The 12580-nt window shown below is 41.2% G+C and overlaps 2 long non-coding RNA genes across 2 annotated transcripts; one reads left to right on the top strand and one right to left on the bottom strand.

Annotated features, from left to right (window-relative positions):
• Nucleotides 1–1157: 1157 nt before the first annotated feature.
• LOC100836844 lies at nucleotides 1158–3677 on the bottom strand. Its single transcript, XR_001405332.2, has 5 exons — nucleotides 2786–3677; nucleotides 2203–2273; nucleotides 2062–2124; nucleotides 1827–1945; nucleotides 1158–1699 (listed from the first exon to the last, which is right to left on the bottom strand). It is a non-coding gene; the product is annotated as an uncharacterized LOC100836844 (long non-coding RNA).
• A 1186-nt stretch (nucleotides 3678–4863) lies between these two features.
• LOC106865863 lies at nucleotides 4864–12145 on the top strand. Its single transcript, XR_001405336.2, has 2 exons — nucleotides 4864–8346; nucleotides 8797–12145. It is a non-coding gene; the product is annotated as an uncharacterized LOC106865863 (long non-coding RNA).
• The last annotated feature ends 435 nt before the right edge of the window (nucleotides 12146–12580 follow it).

The following is a 12580-nucleotide window of genomic DNA, read 5'->3' as shown; positions in this document are numbered from 1 at the left end:
ATATCTATGCCTAAAAAAATGTCTAATACATTTAATAAAAAGTCACTTAATATGGGACGGAGGTGCATGCCATCGGAACGGAATGACAGAGCTCTGACAACACCAAGCAAAACCTCAGAAAGAAATACAAACTCATTTACATGGAACTGTCAACGGCGCCGCGAAGCGCGCCTCTCCTCTTTCTAAGTTTATTTATTAAAGATGTGCCTATATGGATCTCGCTGTCTGATGTATGCTGTTGTTTATGACACTTTTGAGATATGCTCCGAACTGTCTGATGAACAATTTTTCGGGCTTCCTTTTGCTTGTTTTCAATACTTCAATAAAAGGTTTTGTCATTGTCGCAACAGGATCCTTTGAGTAACTGGTGATACTAGTTAGGAGCCCGTGCGTTGCTACGGAAAATAAAATATGAATAAAAAAAATAAAATCAATCTCATAAAAGCTAAGACCTAGTCTTTTTCTTTCTCTTCTCCCTTTCAATCCTATTCGGTTTGACATGTCATGTTTATCTTCCAACACTCACAATACATTTCATTTTTATCTTATAACTAATTATAACAGGCACCTAAGATATATTGTATGTTCGATCAGATCTCAGCTCTAAATGCGAAAAAATTGGTCCTACTTTTCAGTGGAGAAAAAAAAGGCTTCACCTCGCTTCAACTTGTACCAAATACCTGTGCATTCCCAACTTAATTCAACACGCAACAAAACAACTTTGTACTTCATGTTGTTAAGGAGCATAAGCTATTCTGAATGCGCAATAAACATTTATCCACAACTGATCCTCGCCTTCCTTTTATGCAACCAACACATTATGTATAGCCACTTGTTCCCTGCTGCCTCTTCCCAAGCAACGGTACAAGAAAATAAAATGATACACTCGATGGTTGATGGAGAACTAAACATTTCATGATCATCTCCGCCTGATATGCCCTGCCACTTCATTTCTCCTTTCTTTTTCCTCACACATCGGCTTCTCCACACGTCCGAATCCACGACACTCCCTCGCCACAGAATACAAATTGTCATCACAACACATTTTTTTTTCATTTTGGACTACAATCTTTTGTGTATGTTACGATGGTTGGATTCTTAAGTAATATGATGACGCGGAGGCCGAGGGATTCCTCCTTTTTCGAAAAAACACTGGATTTTGAGTGCCTGATGGTCTCATTAATGAAATGCTTACAGACTTTTGAGACAATTTGATAGCAGAAGAAATGAACTGAATACTAAATATTTGTGATAATATCTAGCTAACCTTTGAAACATCTGGATTTTGAGTGCATTTTCTGAACATCACAAATCAGTCTTTCTAATTCAAAGTTTTTCATTTGGTACATGGAACACTATTACTAAAATGTAACAACAATTATCAAAATCTCACATAATAGGATAGCTTCACAAAATAATTCATGTTATAAAACTGATAAAGCTGGACATAGCACTCTAGTGTTATTGGTCCGTATATGAAGGCTGCGGCCTACCCCATTAGTGAGTACAATAAGCCATCTTGCATATCTTACCATTGAAATGGATGGTGTGCCTAACATTGAAACTCAGGTATTCTGTATTAGACAAAGCCAAAAACCTGGGTAGCTCGTTTTCAACAGGTGCTTAATCAAAGTTGTTTCCCTGTATAATATTGACCAAAGAGCATAACCATTGGTTTTGCACCGAAGTTGCTGTTTGTCTGGAAAATGGCAGAATGAACAGAATGCCATGTAAGTAATGACACAAGAACACGAGCAGGATGAAAGAATATGTAATTGAGAACATTGTCGTACCGAAGTTAAAAGGAAAGTGCGGTGTGAATTTACCAGTAATGGGGAAGCAAAATCGGTAAACGGGTATGCACCTCTAAAGGCTTCAGTTTCTACACATATAGTCTTTTTAAGCAATCAACTGCAGAAGTGACAGAAGTCAGATGGGTTTGCATCTGCAAAGCACAAAGCAAAGGTACAGGAGTTCAGCTTCATACCCAAAAGAGCAAAACTATATGCTTGCTAATGACAAAATTGCTGAAAATGAAAAGCTCGCACATAAGTCTAGTACCTTCTATGCTGATTTTGAGCTGAACCAATTTGTTTGCAAAAGGTGATTGGACCTGAGGGATGTCTGAATACAGCAGAAATTATTAGCAACACACTAATTAACATGATTAATCAGGAGGGCCGGGGGTTTATGTATTATTACCATGAGATTTGCACGCCAGCATCCAAGAAAAGAACAAAAGATGAATTGGATGTATAGTTCAAATCCAGATCCTAGAAGAAAAGATAACAAAAGATAATAACTGACTGAAGATTTCTTCCTAGCTCCTAGAACTGTTTATTTAAGATTCTGAAAGGCAGATTAGTGATTCTCTGTTTAATTTTTTAGATTTTCATCCAATAAACTAAAATGTTAAATACTAATTGGTAATTACAATAAGCTCATTAAGGCATGTAACCTGCAAGAACAACGGCATTTTTTTACGTCATAATCATCTGCGATAAAACAGTACAGTAAGAATAACTGATTGGCGAGTTCATATTGAAAAAAACACATTCAGAGAGAAAGAAAACTGTAAAGACAAGATCATCTTTAGGCTTCAGAGAGAAAGAAAGACAAGATCATCTGCAGGTTTCTTTAGCTGTGTAATTTGTACAAAAAGAAAATTGTAAAGCGACAAGCCATATAAATGTATCAAGAGATTGACAAATTTATCTCTCATTTGATATTGGTTTGCTTTATTTTCTCTTTGGAGAAGCATAAGTGCAAGATTGTTTACACAAACCTGAATTTCTGAACTTGAGTGAATGCTCCAGCTAAAATATACACCAAGTCACAATCATTCTCTAGGAAAAAAGAGTTGAGAAATCCATGTGAAGCTAGGTGCACAGTTGCTCATGCCAATTGGAGTAGACTTAATTTTAAGGAACCTGCATTCAAGACAATAGTAGTGAGATTTAGTGAGAAGGCAGAGATGAAAAATCTCACCAGCCAACTTCACAGGAAGAATGAGCTCATGTAGGCGGATGGACTGCTTGTTGCTGCTGTGGAAAAGCTCTCATCTGATGACTGGCTGTGTGGCCTTTCAAGTCCGTCGTCGGTGGCGGTCGGATGGCAGCCTTATCCAAAGTAGCATTAAGCACCATTATATTGTACAACGATAAAATCAACAATATCATGACACAAAATACAAATAGTAACATGAGTTTTTGCCTCTCCCTCTTGCTACAGATTAGCATCCATGAATCCCAGGAGGGGGCTTGAGCGAAAGGGAACCTCTCCGGCCGCAACCTGCAGCCGCCGCTTGTTCCAGCCACCATGGATGAACTTGACGGAACTGGATGTCGCTAAGGATGGAATCGATGCTGACAGCCGCTTACCTGGCGACGTTGGAAGCAGCGCGGGGACTTGGCGTCGTAGTCCTCCTTTCATGACGACAGCTGCAGGGGCCAAGGTCCCGGCGGCGCGTGGGCGAGGGAGAGCCGGGTCGCGTCGAGCACGTGCACGGTGACGGGCGGCGGCGGCTAGATCCTGCTTCTCCGGGAGGGGGAGGGGGGGGGGGGGGAGGGGCTTCATCGTCCTGCTGCTGCTGAGGGCCTTCGGCCGCGTCAGGGGAGGGGAGGACGGCCCCGCCGGGGGAGGGGATTGATTTGAGGGATTGAGGACGAGGGCAGACAGATCGGGGCGAGGGTCTGTTTCGTGTGATTTTTCCATCGGGTGGTGGGGATCGAGCGTATGCCGTGGGACTTTTTTTTCCATCGACCGGGCCTGCGGACGGACAGACGTACGCACGCAACTGAGAATTAAGGAATAGTAGAGAGTAGAGATATGCAACTCCCTCCGATCCGACACTTGTTATGTGCGGGATGGAGTATTACTATCTTTAGTCCAAAACTTTATGTGCTGTGAGTAGCGTGGAACAGGGTAGGCTTTTGCATCTTTTGATGAATTGTTTGCAACTGCACATCCTTTACACTTCCTTGTCCTGGCTTCCAGCATTCACCTTTTCAGTTTGTTTCTTCATTCGTAGCATAACTCTTAGCTCGTTTGGCACCCATCATTTGGGACTAGAATTGTGGAATTCATTTTGAATTTTAGAGACTAACTTGTTTGGTTGGCACGGAATTGACTATATGAATTCAATTTGCAATTTCATGGAATCACAATACAACTAATCTCAATTTCTCTCTACAAGCCATCATTTCTCTGGAATTTGTCTCTAACTCTACAAATCCATATGGTAGACAAACATGATTTTTAAATCCGGAATTCAAATTTAACCAGATGAAATCCTACCAAAAAATAGATTTCATTTCATTTGGACCAAATGAAATGAAATGAGAAGTGCCAAACGAGCTGTCATGTTATGGACCTTTACTGCCAATGTTCCTCTTGTGTTCATGAACAGTAGAGTACGGAGTATTATCTAGTCTGACATGCATTAGATCGCTCACCAAAAGAACAATTGATTTTCGGTCGCTTGATAACCTGCACATGTTCCCTCAATAAAAAACCCTGCACATGTTTCCATTTCATTTCTGTAGATCTGCGTGGAAGCTGTCTGGTGGGAATATTTTTGCAGAAACAGGTACTCGCTTTTTTACTCAGAATCTGGTACTCATTCTTATATGTTATTGTTTTTTTTTTTGAGACAATTTTATTGATTGGAGGCAATAGGATCTGAATTGAGTAATTTACAAGGGCCGCACTGCCTTGCATGGTTCTGTCTTTTTACTTGTGGGCTGACCAGCAGCTGATAAGAGCATGTGGGCTGACCAGCAGCTGATAAGAGAATGTGGGCTGACCAGCATTTGGGCCGAACATGGCTCTTGTCCTCTCCTGACTTCACACAAAACCTCGTCGCGGCCGCACTCCTTCACGCACTCATCATTAGTTTAGGTGTGAGGCCGCCGCGTGTGTGGGCGGCGGAGGCTCCCACCTCCGTCCGTCCCCCTCGCCGTGGCCGATGATCGCACCGCCCGGACCGCGGCCACTCTGAATCGGCGGCGATGAGGAGGCCCGGCCCTTGGCGCAGACCCGTGCCCTCCGAGCTGCGGCCGCGTCAGAACTCCGCCTCGCGGGGCCAGCCAGCCCGCACCTCGCCACGCGTACGCCGCCGGCATTGGAGGCCCGGCTCGAGGCAGCCGTCGGCGGCGGCGGATTCGGCTGTGCTTGGGGCTCTAGGGACCGTGTTGCGGGAGGCTGGCGCGGCTTCCGTTCGTTTGGTTCCGGCGAGGCCAAGCCGTAGATCTGAGCCGCCTCGCCATGGATTTAACATCTTGCTTCCATTTGGTGTGCCTCTCTCTGTCTCTGCCTCTTGTCTCTATCTTTCGCTTCCCTTCTTAAGCTTAATTATCCTCGTGGCCTCTTTTGGCAAACGAGTGTGTGTCTGTGTGTGCATGTGTGTTTAGTTCCAGATTCCACCTCCAAGGGGGCCGCCTCAAGCGAGCAGTTGGGCGCTGGGAACCCTAGGAAGTGGGGACGGACCAGAGATGCGAGGAATCGAGTGGTTCCGTTACCACCACCTTTGCATTCGCTGTGTGCAGAGGTCGGTTCTTCCATCGTCTAAATTTTTCCAAAAAACTCTACTCCCTCCGATCCATATTAAGTGTCGCTGATTTAGTACTCCATCCGACCCATATTAATTGTCTCAAATTTGCCCAAATATGGATGTATCTCTGTTTAAAAAGCGTCTAGATACACAGTAATATTTTGACAAGTTAATTCGGACGGGAGGGAGTACAACCTGCTAGAGATGCTCTAAGTAAACCACACCCCTTTGCAAATTCTGGAGACTTGAGGGTGATGGATGGCTATTTTGGCTGTTCATTGTTGCTTTCCCGCGAATCACTGCTGTCACTATCAGTGGAGGAGCTTAAAAGAATATGACCCATCGTCCCCTTCATGGTCAAGTTGTTGTTGTTGTTGTTGCTGCTGCTGCTGTTACTGCTGCTCGATCTCTTTGATTGAGAAATGGAATCTTATGAGGGGCAATGATGATCAACCATGGCTGATATAGGCATGCCCTCGAGGCACCTGTGGGCATCAAGTTGGTTCCTACCTTCTCTCTTTGAACCTTTTCGGACATGTGCTAATTTTGGTGGCTCTGTCCTTTGGATGATCATTCCTGACGAGTGATAACCAGGGCAGATTCACTAAAGTAAGAACTGGTTATTTGGTGATAAGATGATGGGGATACTGTTCTATGAACGAGCAAAGGCGAATCTGAGCCCCACTACAATGTGCAGATTGATGGCTATTTTAGCTGCAAAATTTTTATTCGTATACCGGAAATCATTGCTGTCAACATCAGTGGCGGAGCTTGAACTGAAAAATTGATCCACTGTTACCATCATCATCAAGCTCTCTCTGTTTGCTGCTGCTGCTGATGAATCTCTTTGATTAAGGAACAGAGATGTTGATTTCAAAAGATCATGATGGAGCTTTTAGTTATATTGTGGATCTTTGTTGCTTATATTCATTTCGATTGAATCGGTCTATTGTACTCCCTCCGATCCATAATAAGTGTCGCTGATTTAGGCTTAGTTTTTGCATTGCTGAACTGTGCTGTGCTTAGGCCTGGTAACGGGGACAAACCCGCACCAGACCCAGATCGATCCATGCGGCAGCCAGCTCGCTCCCCATACCAATCCGCCCCACTAATCTGTTTGTTTAATCCAAACCATACCAAACCGCATGCAGGTAGCCCCCGAACCTCACCAGACTGCACGAAGTTTGCGGGTTGGAATCCACGTCTCAGACCATGGGGGCCAACGCTAGGAGAGGCGCTGCCAGCAGATGTTTCCACTGCCTGCCTGTGCTGCTATATTCAGATACACTGATACAGTCACATACAGTTGAAGTGATACACGTCCAAACCATTCAGGGTGGACGGGGAGAGACCTGACCAGACCAATCCAAACCGCATATTCACCTAGACCAAACCGATCCAATCCAAATTTTTTTTCTATCCATTCGGATCCGCACCAACGAAACCTGTTTGAATACCTGCACCGTTACAACCATCTTGATCCGCACCATTACCAGGCCTAGCTGCGCTGAACTTATTTTATAATCTGCTGTTCAGAAATACACATAAAAGCAGAAAAAAGTTGGTTAGCCAAACACGTAAATGCCAAACGCAGCCTTAGTACAACCATAGTACAACTTTCAGGGGCAATGATGATCAACCATGGCTGATATAGGCATGCCCTCGAGGCATCTGTGGGTATCAAGTTGGTTTCTACCTTCTCTCTTTGAACCTTTTCGGTCATGTGCTAATTTTGATGGATCTGTCCTTTGGATGGTCATTCCTGATGAGTGATAACCAGGGCAGATTCACTAAAGTAAGAACTGGTTGATTTGGTGATAAGATGATGGGGATACTGTTATATGAACGAGCAAAGGCGAATCTGAGCCCACTAAAATGCATGTGCAGATTGATGGCTATTTTGGCTGCGGAATTTTTATTCGTATACCGAAAATCTCTCTCTCTCTCTCTGTTGCTGCTGCTGATCTATCTCTTTGATTAAGGAACAGAGATATTTGATTTCGAAAGACCATGATGGAGCTTTTAGTTCTATAGCGGTTTAGTATAACTTAAGTACAAAGTTATACTAAATCAGCTATTCATCATGGATCAGAGGGAGTACTTTCTTTTATGAATCAATAAAGCCAGGTCATTGTTCTAAAAAAAAAGGAACATAATCCTATGATGGGCAATGATGTTCGATCATGGCTGATATAGGCACGCCCTTGAGCAATCAAGGCACCTTTGGGTATCAAGTTGGATCCATCGTCCTCTCTTGAGCCTTCTCGATCATGTGCTAATTTTGGTGTATCTGTCCTTGGATGGTCATTCTTGATGGGTGATAACCAGGGCAGATTCACTAAAAGTAAGAGCAGGTTGATCTGGTGACAAGATGTTGGGGGTAGGGTTATATGATTGAACAAAGGCGAATCTGAGCCCACTCGAATGCAATTATACTGGTCCCAAGCAAATTGTGCAATGTTTGCTATTAATATTTGTATTTTAGGGCCTCTTTTATTAACAGGATTTTCAAAACACATTGAAGGAATTATGCAGGATTATAATGTCATGTATTCTTGATAAGGGCGATGATGATTGACCATGACTGAAATAATCATGCCTTTGAGCAATCAAGGCACTGGTGGTAATCAAGTGATCTTCCCTTCTCAAGAGCCTTTTTGATTCCATGATACTGGTGGATCTGTCCTTGGACGGTTATTCTTGTTGAATGATAACAAGGACAACTCCACTCATGTAAGAACGTGTTGATCTGGTGATAAGAGATGATAGGGATTGAGTTATATGATAGAGCAAAGGTGAATCTGAGTCCATTCCAATGCAATTTACTGTTTGTATTTTGTCTGTGTCGACAATGTTTTCATCCCTTTGTTTCATAAATTGTTCCTTGTTCCTTTTCATATCTTGTTGCATCTTGTGCAGTACATCGAATCTTCACATTTTTTCTAATTGGTTTTTGCTGAATTACTCTTAATTATATATTCAGTCAGTTTGTTATCACCTTTCATATGTGGTGTAAATCATGTGCATGTAGCATTTTCCCTTTCAGTTAATTCGTCTATGTTGATATGGTCCACTTTCCTCTAGTGCAAGATGTTGCCTTTCTACTTATCTCTCCTGTTTGTATTACCAGTAATATGTTATTTCAACACCACTATCTTTCTTTGTTCTTTCTGCTGGTTACTGTGAGCCAGGGACCCACTATTAAATATTCTTTTGATGACTTGCAATTCTCATGAATCCCACAGGAATCAAACTACTTTGTCAAAGTTTCCTAGTGGCACAGATGCACTGCGTGCAAAAACCAAAAAGATTGTATAACCCTGCTGAGGTCTGATGTTCTATTAAGTCATATAAACATGCCCGTGAACAGGGTATGGAGATTGTAATATGAACTCGTTCTCTCTAGAAGCCTGTTTAGGGCATATATTTTTGCTGGTGGTGCTGTAGTCCGTGGTCAATCTGATAATGATTGCGCCATGCTTGTAATACACCTGTTTGGTTGCTACCAAGAGGAGTGCATATGAGCATTAGAGGCAGATGGTGAGAACATAAACTAGCACAGCGCCATTTTTTTTTTTAATGTTTGACCAGGTAGTACTAATTCATGCACAGATTGGGATTGTGTATCTATACATCGAATGTAAAGCTGAACTCAATGCAACTGATACAGTACTACCATACAAGCTATGAATAACATCATCCCCCGTTTGTTTGAGCTTTGAAGCTATTTTCCTCTGTGTATTGTGTTCTCTGTACAGCTTCTTGCTACACTCAGATGTTAAGGCCTGTTGATTTCTATGTGTTTAATTATACAAGTAGAGCTGTACCTCTGTATCAGCACTTATTTTATTACTCCTACAATATTGTTTTCAATGGTGATTCTGGAGTATTTGCTTGCAGTACATACGTTGAGTGTTGCATTAAAAGATAATGCACTGTCCAGTAAATTTTCAGCACTTGAAAAACTTTTTGCCCGAAAGGCTTCCATTTTTGTCAGATTATACGAAGGGACATAAGGAATATTTCGCTACCATTTTACTTTGTGCCTTATCATGGATGGGCTTATCTTGCTGGAGCAAGACTGGGAGGTGTTTGTAATAATGTGTGTATGTTAATAATTTTTCATTTCTGTCATTATATAATGTAATTTCATCTAGATTCTAGAAATGTATGCCTTTAGTATCCGAGAGAATCGACAGGTATTCAGTTCTTAAGTGTTCATTAGGATACCATACTATCTTTTGTTATCAGTTTATGTTATTTTGTTACTATGGTTTCTGCTTAAGATGATTTAGCCTCTCCTGATTTGGCTCCTTGGCATTCTGTTTAGTTAGTTATCATGCTTGAAGGCTTTGCTTGCAGCAAGTCACTGTTTTCAGCTATCTGTTTTAGATGCTACAATGGATGATTCATCTCAATTACTCCTGCAGAGTGACAGACTATATATTGCATGTTGCTGCCAGGACCATATCCATATTTTAACTGTTGCAGTTGAAGGGTTGTGCTAATCTGAACCACTGAAATACCATTTCTTGTTTGTTTAATTTGTTCTGAAACTCTCCTCAGATTTTATGCTTGCATTTGTATAGATCTCTTTTCTGTATAATAATAAGGCTGTTACCATTTCAATTTTGGATCATGCACCAGAGGACAGGGTAGTTGTTGCTCTTTTTTTGTGCTTACCTTTTGTTTGCGCTAATGTATTGGTCACTTGTTAGATACATTGGTACACGTCATTTTTTTATTGCTCGCTTCCTGGCAACCTTGTATCAGTTACGTAACATGTCAGTATTTGAAAACCGCATCTTCTTGAGATAGTGTTTGTTTCCTAAATCGGTCATATGTGAAAGTTACTTGTGTAGAACAACTAGCCAATGCGAGTTCCTAACCTGGCAGAGGTGCCACGTGGTAATGAAATTTTGTGCGCAATCATTATCGTGGTTGTTTTTCTTAAATTTGGTCAAATACAATTTTCCTTGTTTTAGCATTTTAATTATCTTATTGTTGGTGCAGTGCATTTTTTGTTATTCTGATTCCGTAAAACATAAACACTGAAACTTATCTCGTGCTATTTAGGAAACATGTATACACGGTTGCTAGTTCTTCTGCCTAGCATGTTTTCATTACACCATTGAACAGTACCAATCTTCCGAATATTTGGACAAACTGTACTTCTGGTGTTGGAAAGTTTGTCTTGTAGCCTTGATTGAGACCATGATCTTTGATGATCAATCCTTTGACACACATTGGATGAAATTTTACTGTGCATTTGGTTCTTGTCGGTGGACTATTGGGTATCTGAGTAAAGAAGAATAAAAACATATGTTTGTGCTGGTGGTGCTGTAGTCTGTGGTCTATCCGATAATGATTGCACCATGCATGTAATACACCTGTTTGGTTGCTACCAAGAGAAGGAGTTTATATGCGCATTAGAGGCAGATGGTGAGAACATAAAATGACACAGCCTGGAATGTCATTTTGTTAAACTAGCACTTCAATGTTTGACCAGGTAGTATGAATTGATGCACAGATTGGGCTTATGTATCTACCCATCGAATGTAAAGCTGAACTCAAGTCAACTGATACAGTACTACCATACAAGCTATGAATAATATTATCCCCCGTTTGTTTGAGCTTTGAAGCTATTTCTTGTGTTCTCTGTACAGCTACATGCTACACTCAGATGTTAAGGCCTGTTGATTTCTGTGTGTTTAGTTACACCAGTAGAGCTGTACTGTACCTCTGTCTCGGCACTTGTTTTATTATTGCTACAGTATTGTTTTCAATGGTGATTCTGGAGTATTTGCTTGCATTACATACGTTGAGTGTTGCTTAAAAGATAATGCCATGTTCAGTAAACTTTCAGCATTTGAATAACTTTTTTTGCACGAAAGGCTTTCATTTTTGTCAGATTATATGAAGGGACATAAGGAATAAGTCTCTACCATTCTACTTTGTGCCTTATCATGGATGGGCTTGTCTTGCTGGAGCAAGATGAGGTGTTTATAATGTATATGTCTGTTAGTAATTGTTCATTTCTGTCATTATATAATGTAATTTCATCTAGATTTTAGAAATGTATCCTTTAGTGTCCGAGAAAATCGGCAGGTATTCAGTTCTTTAGTGTCCATTAGGATGGCATACTATCTTCAGTTATCAGTTTATGTTATTAGGTTACTTTTGTTATTAACTGCTATGATTTTTCTGCTTAAGATGATTTAGCCTCTCCTGATTTGGCCCCTTGGCATTATGTTTAGTTAGTTATCGTGCTTGAAGGCCTTGCTTGGAGCAAGTCACAGTTTTCAGCTATCTGTTTTAGATGCTACAATGGATGATTCAGCTCGATTATTCCTGTAGAGTGACAGACTATATTGCATGTTGTTGCCAGGAACCATATCCATATTTTAACTGTTGCAGTTGAAGGGTTGTGCTAATCTGAACCACTGAAATACCAATTCTTGTTTGTTTAATTTGTTCTGAAACTCTCCTCAGTTTTTATGCTTGCATTTGTATAGATCTCTTTTCTGTATAACAACAAGGCTGTTACCATTTCAATTTTGGATCATGCACCAGAGGACAGGGTAGTTGTTGCTCTCTTTTTGTGCTTACCTTTTGTTTGCGCTAATGTATTGGTCACTTGTTAGATACATCGGTACATGTCATTTTTTATTGCCCGCTTCCTGGCAACCTTGTACAGTATCAGTTACGGAACATGTCAGTATTTGAAAACCGCGTCTTCTTGAGATAGTGTTTGCTTCCTAAATCGGTCATGTGTGAAAGTTGCTTGTGTAGAACAACTAGCCAATGCGAGTTCCTAGCCTGGCAGAGGTGCCACGTGGTAATGAAACTTTGCACTCAATCATTATCGTGTTTGGCTTTCCTTAAATTTGGTCAGATACAAATTTTCCTTGTTTTAGCATTTTGATTATCTTATTGTTGGTGCAGTGCATTTTTTGTTATATTCTGATTCTGTAAAACATCAACACTGAAACTTATCACCTGCTATTTAGGAACATTTGGAAGTACATG

This window comes from Brachypodium distachyon, chromosome 1 (genome assembly GCF_000005505.3).
Source record: "Brachypodium distachyon strain Bd21 chromosome 1, Brachypodium_distachyon_v3.0, whole genome shotgun sequence".
Lineage (NCBI taxonomy): Eukaryota > Viridiplantae > Streptophyta > Magnoliopsida > Poales > Poaceae > Brachypodium > Brachypodium distachyon.
The sequence above is the reverse complement of the archived record's forward strand: the minus strand, read 5'-3'. Positions and strand labels throughout refer to the sequence as shown.